Raw genomic sequence first — 11009 nt, 5'->3', positions numbered from 1 at the left:
TCCAGTGGTCAAGACTCCACGCTTCCAATGCGGGGAGCAAGGGTTCGATCCCCGGTTGGGAAACTAAGATCCCGCGTGCCACGTGGTGTGGCCAAAAAAATTTTTTTTTTAACTATAGAATTAAAAAGCGGAGGGCCCAGGCGGACTCCCCAAGGGATGTCCTTCCAAGCAGGAGGCTCCTGTGGGTCTAACCATGGGGCTCCCAGCCCATACTCCCCTCATGTTGACAATTTGGTCTCCCCTCCTGGGTCCCTCACTGACACAGGTGACTCAAATGCCCCCCTTCCCGGGTTCCTCAGGGTTCCCTCCTCCCCTCCACCCCCTCCCGGTTAGACTGGGGCCAGGACCGGTCTCTACTGCCATCTAGTGGCTTCCCAGACCCGGTAGCCAGGAGTGTTCCAGAACAGTGGACAGGGTTTCAAGTTCTCGTGACAACCAGAATTCTCTCTGCCTTTAAAATGATGCTGTAGAGTTTAGCTTGGTCTGGCTCAGACCTCTGCTGGGCAAACCCAGGGCCCTGCCCTCTGGAAAGCCATGGGCTTGGCGTAGCCCTGGGGTGACCTGTATGGGGGAGCAAGTGTCTGCGGCCAGACATCCTGCTGTCTGTGGAAGAAGGTTTTCCAACCTCAGATGGTGGGTCCAGCCTTCCCTCTGGCATCCAGCTCCACCCCTCTGCCCGCCAGAGGCCGGAGGGTGCTATGGGCAGTGTGTGGAAGGCACAGGGCTGGCCCTGCCTGGGCCCGGAAGCAGGGGAGGAAGATTTGCCAGAGCAGGAGACAGTCGAGTGGGTTAAACATCCTGGAGGGAGAGGGTAGTCTCTGCCCCCGCCCGGCAGGCCCCCTGAGCAGTCGGTGGCCAGGATTCAGGTGCTCACCCTGCGGCTGGCTCGCTGGGAGCCTGTTTCCGGAAAAAGCAGCCACCTCCCACGTCCCGGCTGCTTCGATCCGACGGAGACATACGTGAAGCCCTGCACGCTGTAGGCCCTTGTATTCGTGTCCTGGGGCTGCAGTAACAAAGCCACCACACAGGGTGGCTCAAAACAACAGAAATTATTCACTGCTGTCACCTGGGTTCAATCCCTGGTCGGGGAACTGAGATCCCGCAAGCTGCGTGGCACGGCACCCCCCCCCCAAAAAAAAAAAAGTATGTCCTCATCTTAACTCGATTATATCTGCAATGACTCAATTTCCAAATAAGGCCACATTCACAGGTGCCAGGGGTTAGGACTTGAATGGGGGGGACACCATTACACCCACAGCAGCCCTGAGACGGAGCACTCGTTATCTGGGTTCCCTTCTTACCTTGGGGTCGAGAATAGGTCCTCTCGTGTCCTCTGCCCCAGCCCTCACCTAAGCCTGCACTGTCCAGTTCACGTGCCTGACACACAGTGAGACCAAACCGACCAGAACGTCCGTGTTTGGAGAGCAGAAAGGTTTACTGCACGGGCTGAGCAAGGAGAACAGTCGGCTCGCACTCAGAAAGCCCAAACTCCATGCTGGTCTACAGGGAAGAGCGTTTATGGGCAAGATTTGGGAGGCGGGCTGCAGGTGTGTGACCTTCCTCTGATTGCTTGCTGGGAGGTAACGGGGCCGGTGCTCCAGGAATCTCATCATCAGCCTTCGGGTTCCAACCAGTCTGGGGTCCACAGCTTGTGCTCAGCCTGAAGTTACCATCCTCCCCTGGGGTGGGGGCTTTAGTTCCTGTAGAAGAGCTCGGAGTATATTGTTAAGGACCCTGCTTTATGGCTGCATTACTGTTTCTTGGCTACGCCTCCCCCGTTTCTGCATTCCCTCCCTTCCTTAATTAGTAATTGTTTGAATCTGATCTTTGGAACGGTCAAGGAGGCTGAAGCCTTTTTCCTACAAACAAGCAACAGGGGACACAGAAAGGCTTTTGTACTTGGGAGGGCCCTGTTCGGGTTCGATCCCCCTTTTTCTTTGATACTCCCCAGTCTTGAGGGAAACAGCTGTTGGAATCAACTCAGCAGAGGAACCTGGTTTTAGGGGGTCGGTTTCACTTCGGGCCCTCCACACTGCGTTTGCCGGCTCCCACCTCAAAACGTGGGTCATGTCTGGCCTTGTTCACAGTGGAAATCACTTCCCACGATCAGCTCCATCATTTCCCATCTTTAAAAGGCTACAGAGTTGTCTCTACCCCAGGAAGTGTCCCCAGATCAGTTGCCAGGCTCCACCCTCTCCCACCAGCGCCTTCCCCCACTGGCACGTGCAGGCAGTCAGGCACCAGCTGCAATGACACAGGCAGCCGTGTAGGGCATGTTCTAGGATCCAGCCCCTCAGCCCACTTCTCATGGTCAGAAGGGGCTGAGAAGACGTTCTCACTGCCCGATTGGTCCAGGCAGGCCTCTGAAGGACAAGCGTCCAGACAATTGTTCTGTGTAAAAACATGTCCTAGAAAGCCAGGCTTCCTGGGTCAAATGGTTAGCCTTTTAGTATGTTAAGGAAATGTTTTACCCACGTGGGCCCGAGAGCCTTGGAGAAGATGATGGCCTGGAGGTCAGGGATGTGCCGGCCAGAGCAAGATGTTTGAGATACCCAGCACCTCTAGGGCAGCCAGAGCAGGGCCCAGTGGTCCACGGAAACTGGTGCTGAAGGAGCAGTACCAGACAGCAGGCCGCTCTCACCTCTACCTGGCCCCCTGGACTGGTGGTCCCAGGTGTGAGTCAGGTGGGTGATGGCAAGTGAAGAGAGGCCTGAGAAACAGGGCTGAATAAAGCCGACGCCATCCCCTAAACCAGGTCCTTGCTCAGCAACATGACGAAAGTGAGGCAGCCTCCTTCACCCTCGAGACCACGCAGGGGCTTTTGCTATGATGTCTGAGTGATGTCTGAGTTTCCTGTGTCTGTTGTAACAAATCACCGCAGGCCGGCGGCTTGAACAATGGAAATGTATTCTCTCCCTGTTCTGGAGGCCAGAGGTCTGAAATCAAGGTGTCAGCAGCCTCCTTCTGGGGCTGGTGGGAGAATCTGTTCCAGGGGCCTCCCCTTGGCTTTTGGATGGCTGTCTTTCCTCTGTGCATGTCTCTGTGACCAAATTTCCCCTTTTTATAAGGACACTGGTCATATTGGATTAGGGCCCACCCTAATGACCTCAACTAATTACATCTGCAACGACCCTACTTCCAAATACGGTCACATGCTGAGGTCCTAGGGGTTAACTTCAACATATGGATTTGGAGGGGACCCAAGTCAACCCAAGTCACGCATTTTCTCTGAGGAAAATCAGCCAGGAAGGCTGCCCGTTAAGCTGAGCACTGCACTGCCCATGAAGAGATGGGCAGTCACACAAGGCTCTAATGAGATGCTGTTGAAAAGCGTGCAGTCTGTGGAATGTTCCAGGCAAATTAAATATACAGCATCCGAGAAGCCAAGTGGCTTGGAAAAATGCATTTATGGCTTTAACAAAAGATGGAGCAGTTGGACAAGCAAAGCAAGACACAGCACTGCCTGGCAGCCTCTTCTTGTTTTCTCCCCACAGTTGCCTCATGGATTCGTTACAAAAAAAAAAGTGTCGAAGGCTTGAAATTAAACACTTTAAACGAGGAGCTAATGGTCTCAGAGACCAGCTTTTGTTCCACATTCTGGGTTTTTTTTTTTTCAGTCAGCAGAAAACTCGGTGTCCCACAGGCAGGGGCACAAGGAGGTGAGAGGGAGGCACCACCTTAAACGCTTCTAGAGCAATTTTCTCTTCCATCTTATCATCGCCTTCAAGATGCATTATTTTCATCTGAAGTGTGGTTCCAATTTGGGGAAGAAAAAAAGTCTTTTCATCTCTCTCCTTCCTCATTTTCTTTTTCTCTCTCTCCTGAGGGAAGAATTTCCCTCCGCTCGCCACGGTTTTGGAATCCCATAAAACATGCCAGCGGCTCGAGTGTTTAGGACAGATAAACCCCCTTCCATCCCACCACGTGGCCCCAGCACAAGCTGTCACGGCCATTGTGGGGAGCCGGTGGGGGGACCAACAAGGTTTGGCAGGAAGCAGGCCGGAGGCACAGAGGCGAGGTGCCAAGCTGGGGCGGGCGCGCGGGGGTGGGGGGTGGTGGTAGGAGGAGCTGAGGGTCCCAAGTGTACTTGGCCCACAAGCGCCCCCGCGCGGCCAACTCCCTCCTCAGGCACCGCTGCCTCTTCAGCGCGCCAAGGCTGCACCTGTGTTTTCATCGCCCCATCACCCACATAACTGCAAAGGCAGCCTGACCACTCCGCTTAGGAAGCTCCTTTTCCTTTGAGCCCTTGAAGCACAGAACTGGAGGGCCCGGAAGCTCAACTTCCCGTCCTTTTTTTCCATCTCTGCCCCCCAAACCGGAATAAGGGAGATTTCCAGAACAACTTGATGGGTGTCACTGGGAGATCATTCTAAGGCAATCAGCCTCAGGACGGCCAGAACTCCGGGGACCTCGGAGACCACCCAAGGCAAAGGGACAGAGGAGGCTGGGACTTCCCTGGCGGTCCGGTGGATAAGACTCTGTGCTTCCACTGCAGGGGGGGCGCGGGTTCGATCCCTGGTCGGGGAACTAAGATCCCATATGCCGCACGGCGTGACCAGAAAGCAAAAAAAAAAAAAAGGGACAGAGGAGGCAAAGGGGCCCACCTGGGGCCAGTCCCACTGCATCCTGTCTACAGAGGCATCTCCAGCAGGTGGAGACAGACGGTGCATCCGGGGAGCATGGAAACGCTCTGCTCCCTCCATCCGTGACGGGTGGATGGTGTGTGGCAGGAGCCTGGTCAGAAGAACAAATGGGTGACATGTCCCCCAGACTCAGTCTGTCACTGGGCCCAGGTGCTGCAGGATTATGGAGAATTGTGTTTGCACGTGAACACCCACATCCTTGTGGCAGCTTGCAAAATGAGAACCTCTAGAGACAAAAATTGGACTTGGAATTCTTTTATTATCTTGAGAGTCCTTCCTTAGTGCGTTCTCTCTCTCTCTCTGTCTCTCTTGTCCCCACACACCCATCTGTCAGTCTCTCTCTTTTGTCTCTCTCTCAAGCAGTAATCACAAAACAACATCGAAGAAGAGGTGACCTGTGGTCTCGCAGCTACAAGATGATTTCAAGACCTGCCTCTTGGACACCTGTGGGAAACTGACCTCTGCTGGTGGTGAGGACTCAGATCCACTTCTTACTGCTGGGTACCACTTGAGAGCTGAGGAGATGCTCCAGTAAGCCTGGTTCCTTCGTAAACCTTTTCAAGTCGGCTTCGCTGGTGTGTTTCTGTTTTACAGTTGAGAGATGGATCCACGTGGGACCCCCATCGTTGTTTCCTCCAGTCACAGGCCATCTGGAAGCTGCAGACAATAAATACCAGCTACAGACATGTGGAACCTGAGAAAGGAGGTGCAGGTGTATTGCTGGGGCTCTGTTCCCCTCCAGAGTGGACGTTATAAAGAAGTCCTGCTTTACAGCCCGAAGCACCCACCCCCGCCAATTTCACCACTATCTCCAACCCCAAAAGCAACCACCCGGAAGGCCTTTAAACCTCTTTCACCTGAAGAAATGTGTGTAGCTGGGTCCTCGGCCACTGCTTCCCTCTTGTGGAATCAAAAGAAGAGGGAGGGGAAGAAAAATTAATGAAGGTATTAGCCTCTCCCAGGCACAAAGCACTGTGCTGCGAGCTTTACGGATGTTCCCGCCTAATCCTCAGAACAGCCCCAGAGACAGGAATTGTTTCTAGTTTATAAAGGAGTAAGCGGAGGCTTTTGAGGGAGGGTAGTTAACCTGGTCAAGGTCGCTCGGCTAGTCTAGGACTGAGGCAGGACGTCAAACCCCAAAGCCCACGCCCTTGCTTCTGCAACCAGCTGGCCCCAAAATGTTGATGAGATCCTGGATGCAGCAGAAGCAGTTCTAGCTGTTGGGCTGTCCTTCTGTGTGATATCTGGCCAAACTGCTGCTACATTAACCTACTCCATTCCTCCCTTAACCCCCCAACCAGCCTGCTACCCTGAGGGTTCTCCTTCCTGTTCGCACGTCCTGGCCCAGGCAGTGCCCCTGAGTTCAGTTCTCAGCACCTGCTTTTCTCTTTCTGCTACTTTTCCTTGGAAAATGCCTCCCCCTCCTACCTCCTCCACTGTCTTCGTGAGAAGGGCCCTCCCTCCGTGTCTGTGTTCCGTCCACTCTCCTGAGCCTCCAGCCACCTGCTCAGCCCTGCACAGGCTCCCCGGGTCGGGGCAGGGGGTGGGGGTGGGGGTGGATCACCCAAGTGAACATTACCTGTCACGTGTGAAATGGAGGCGGGAAGCTGGGAGCTGTGGCATCACATGACTCAGGGGAACACACATTTGTTTTAAAACCGTGCCTCTCACCTCCCTCCTTACACACAGATGAATCCAATTTGGATCAGAGACATCAATGTAAAAAATGAAAGCATTAAAACACTAGAAGAGGGACTTCCCTGGCGGTCCAGTGGTTAGGACTCGGCGCTCTCACTGCTGGGGGCCTGGGTTCCATCCCTGGTTGGGAAACTAAGATCCCACAAGCGGCACGCAGAGCCAAAAACAAATAAATAAGGCTGGGTATTTTTATTTATTTTTAATCTATTAATTTTTAAAATTTATTTATGTATTTATTTATGGCTGTGTTGGGTCTTCGTTTCTGTGCGAGGGCTTTCTCTAGTTGCGGCAAGCGGGGGCCGCTCTTCATCGCGGTGCGCGGGCCTCTCACTATCGCGGCCTCTCCCGTTGCGGAGCACGGGCTCCAGACGCGCAGGCTCAGTAGTTGTGGCTCACGGGCCCAGTTGCTCCGCGGCATGTGGGATCTTCCCGGACCAGGGCTCGAACCCGTGGCCCCTGCATTGGCAGGCAGATTCTCAACCACTGCGCCACCAGGGAAGCCCCTATTTTTTAATCTTTTTAAGGCTGGATATTTTTAGATTCTCAAAGTTGAGAAAGCTTTCTAGGTGTGGTGGCTATAAATCCAAGTCCACAAATTCTTCAGACATTTAAAGAATATAAAGACATCTATTAAGATATTAAGAAATATACTAAGGCATATAAAGAATATGTCTCTATATTAAGACATACAAAGAATATACCATTATATTAAGACATAAAGAATATGTCTTTAGTTTTTGTGACTTAATTTGCATTTCAGTCAGGTTGGGGGGAACCTCAGATCTCCGTTAAGGGTTGTACCTTAGGAAATGATTCTTTAAACCATGCTGGTAGAGAAGATAAAGTTCAAACTGGGAACTTTTAAGGGGAAAAGCAGGGAAAAGACCCAAAAAGGAAGCAAACATTTGGTTCATTTGAGCTCAGAAGTGTAAACTCTCTTTTTAGCTGTGTTTCCATGGTTTTATAAGCCACGTGGATCATAATCTGAAGTCGAATCACCAGAGTGGAAAGGGAACCGAGGTTACATCTAACTCAGGGGAGTTCCCATGATAAATGATGCACCCTGGGCCTCAGTGTGTCCTTGCAAATGACCCTCCAACGGTGCTTTTCTTTCTTTCTCTCTCTCCGTTCTTTCTTTTTCCTTCCCTCCTTTGGCAAAAAGGTATAACTGGCTTGTAACATTTCTCCAAAGGCAGGGGAGCTGGGGAGCTGGGGAGCTGGGGTGAAGGGAAAATCTGAAGATTGTAATCAATCGTGTAGCTGGTTTACTGAGCAGTCTCAGACTCGGGGGTATAAACAAAATTGTTTTACACTTTCTCTAATCAATGCTGGCAGCCGCACTCTGTCAAATTCTGCTTTCCTTCTCCTACCGATAGCCAGGCAGATCCCACTGTTTCTTTTTTTTTTTCTTTTTTTTGCGGTACGCGGGCCTCTCACTGCTGCGGCCTCTCCCTGTGGCCTCTCCCGTTGCGGAGCACAGGCTCCGGACGCGCAGGCCCAGCGGCCGTGGCTCACGGGCCCAGCCGCTCCGCGGCACGCGGGATCCTCCCGGACCGGGGCGCGAACCCGGTTCCCCTGCATCGGCAGGCGGACGCGCAACCACTGCGCCGCCAGGGAGGCCCCCCACTGTTTCTTGATCACTTTCAGTTATTACAAATCCTGCTGCCTTTAAATCACTGCCTCACATCCAGTTCAAGGCTTTCGGGTCCCAGTCTCCCACCCCAGCCCAGCCGTGGCTCTGAGACAGGAGTGGAAGGGACTCGCTGCCCATCTACTCTGACTTGGTCTGGTCCATCTGGCCCAGGTAGTTTCTGCTCTCCAGGTGGTCTCCATGGAGACCGTCACTCCCCGAGTTTTCTCGGGGGCTGTTCGGACTCACGCTGGACATCATCTCCATTGCTGAGGACGCCCTCTGAAAGGGACGCCCATGTATCACCTCAGGCCCTTCCCCAGTGGGCCCCTTGAGGGCAGCCCGGGCGGTCTACGGCTCCCGCCTCTTCACTGTCATTGGCCTGGAACCACAGGAGGCCATGAGGGCCTCTACAGTGCCTTCTAAGAACTGTGAAGATATGGGCTGGGGGATCCCATATCCTTTCTTCCTTGGCAACTGCCTCATAGTCCCCACTTGCCCAGCCTCCGCCAGCTGCTCCGGCCACATCCCTGCCCTCAGAACATTCCAGGTGGAAGCAGACATCTGTTTCTATGTTTTTTACACGTGATACTCCAGAGGACCCGGGCCAAGCTCCCCTGGGCACACGTCCTCTGTGCCGCGGTCTGTTCCGAGAGCAGGGAGCGGAGAAGATTGCAGATCAGTAAAAGCCCATCTGGGAGTGAGCTGCCTGCAGCCTCTTCTTATAACCATCCCCAACTCTAAGAGCCATCCCCTCGGAGCCCCACTTGTTTGATCTCCTTGCAAGGGAATGGCTCCGTCTCTTGGTTTGGGTTGAAAGGAAGAGCACTTCTCCCCGCCCTCTACTAGAATGACGGAACTGTAGAATAAACTCATAATGATTCCTCATAATTAATCATGATTAACCATAATAGATTAAACGCTTATCATCAAAGCCATCCCTATACATCATTTCATTTCCCCAGAGAGAAGTAGTCTATTGTTACCTCCATCTGAGGATGAAAAAATTGAAAATTGGCGGTGGGGGTGGGAATCAAACCGTAGCCAGTGGGCCAAATCTAGCCCACCACCTGTCTTTCTGTGGCCCACAGCTAAGAATCGCTTTCACATTTTTAAACGGTTTAAAAAAAAAACCCCCAAACCCAGAAGAGGAATACTTTGTGACATGAGAGAATTATATGACATTGAAATTTCAGTGTCCATAAATAAAGTTTTATTAGACCCGGCCTCACTCATTGGTTTGCGTATTGCCTGTGGCCGCTGCTGTACCACAATGGCAGGGTTGAGGCGCTCTATCCGAGACTGATGGCCTGCAAACCCCAAACTATTTACTCTCTGGTACCGTAAAGAAAAGTGAACCAACCCTGCTCACATTTCTTTTTCTTTTTCTTTTAGTTTTTGGCCGCGTTGCAGGGCTTGTGGGATCTTAGTTCCCCGACCAGGGCCCCCGGCAGTGAGAGCGCCGAGTCCTAACCGCTGGGCTGCCAGGGAAGTCCCCGGCATTTGTTTTTCTTACAGTTCTCTGGGTTGGCTGGGATTATCTCCAGGCTGCAGGATGGGTTCAGGTGGGGTCCATCTGCGTCGTTCTGGGATCAACAGTCTCCCAGGGCATATTCTTCTCAGGGTAGATGGAGCACACGTAGGCAGGACAGACGGCACCCCTGAAGCCCTCGGCTGGACCAGGCTTCCACATCCCACGTACTCTGCGCACTCTAGCTGGAGGGGCTGCAGAGTCACATGCCAAAAGGGCAACAATTTCTAATTCTGATACTGGGAGTGAGTAAAGAATTAGAAGCAAAGATCTTACCGACTACAGCTGGGGATGCAGGATTTGAACTCAGGGCTGTCTGACTCAAGAGCCTGTGTGCCCATCCCTCTGCTACACTGACCTCCGTCTCTGGCAAACCATCATAGCTGCAATAAAGAAAAAAGAATGGAGAAACCGTGGAGAAAAGTATGCAGAAAGATGTTACCGAGTCCGAACTTGTACTGCCCACTACACAACAGGCCAATAAATTGAGAGACAAATTGTTGGGGCAAGGAGTAGCAACTTTATTCAGAAAGCCAGCAGACCGTGGACTCGTGTCCCAAAGAACCATCTCGCCTGAGTTAGAATTCAGGCTTCTTTTATACTAAAAGAGGAGGGAGTAAAGTCAAACATTTCCTGGTTCCGGTCAGCCTCCGGAGGGGATGTGTTCATTTCTTCCTTCCTGTAGTCATTCACAGGTGGGCCTGGTCAGCATGTTTCTTGTGAGCTAAACAGAGGTATTTTAGCTTGATGCTCATTACCTGGGAGGCAGGGTTCCCAGAGATGGGCCATTATGTATAATTTAAGCTGATAGGCAACATCCCTTTAGTGATGAACTTGTAATAGAATACTAAAGGTTCTTCCCTATTACAATGTTTCTATCATTCTCCATCCACAAGGGCTCTTCTTGAGCACTGCTGGGTACCATCCAGCACATCACCAGGTCGAGTAACCAGAAGAGACAGCCACCGCAAACAAAGTCAAAATGGCTCCCGAAGACCCTTGGAAAACCTCAGCAAGTGCTCGCAAGAGCAGTACATCCTTCAGGGATGCCACTGTTGATACCAGAACACGTAATGACAGGAAGTGGAAAAATTCTGAAGACCGTCATTTCAATTACCCAGCAGGCATTTGTGGAGCAAGCTTCTCTCAGAGTGAGAATATAAATAAGTCATGTGTGTCTGGAAGCCCTTACAGATGAGAACAAGGAGAGGGGTGAGTAAAACTTTCCGATTCCCCCTCTGCTCGTTTTTTTTTCACGAAAGCAGGAAAGAGCAGACCCACTGCAGAGCCTCCTGGTTGTGAAATGCAAAGCCTCGCAGGAGTTGGGATCCGTTAAGTATTTGTTGTGCTGAGTGACAAGGCTGGAAGCAGCATGGGAGAGGATGCTGGATAAATGCCCCGGCATTACAGCAACTCAGTGAGCCTCCTGCGGCCCGAAGTTGATTCTCCATGTCGTAATGGAATGAGACGCTTGCCAAGAAATCGACAGGAGGGAGAAAGAATTTAT

At 52.1% G+C, this 11009-nt stretch overlaps 1 long non-coding RNA gene across 1 annotated transcript; it reads right to left on the bottom strand.

Annotated features, from left to right (window-relative positions):
- Nucleotides 1–4915: 4915 nt before the first annotated feature.
- LOC114487694 (uncharacterized) lies at nucleotides 4916–10319 on the bottom strand. The gene is made up of 3 exons (XR_003682966.2): nucleotides 9779–10319; nucleotides 5501–5543; nucleotides 4916–5300 (listed from the first exon to the last, which is right to left on the bottom strand). It is a non-coding gene; the product is annotated as an uncharacterized lncRNA (long non-coding RNA).
- Between the last annotated feature and the right edge of the window lie 690 nt (nucleotides 10320–11009).

The sequence above is a fragment of the Physeter macrocephalus genome, chromosome 14 (assembly GCF_002837175.3).
Source record: "Physeter macrocephalus isolate SW-GA chromosome 14, ASM283717v5, whole genome shotgun sequence".
Classification (NCBI taxonomy): Eukaryota; Metazoa; Chordata; class Mammalia; order Artiodactyla; family Physeteridae; genus Physeter; species Physeter macrocephalus.
The sequence above is the reverse complement of the archived record's forward strand: the minus strand, read 5'-3'. Positions and strand labels throughout refer to the sequence as shown.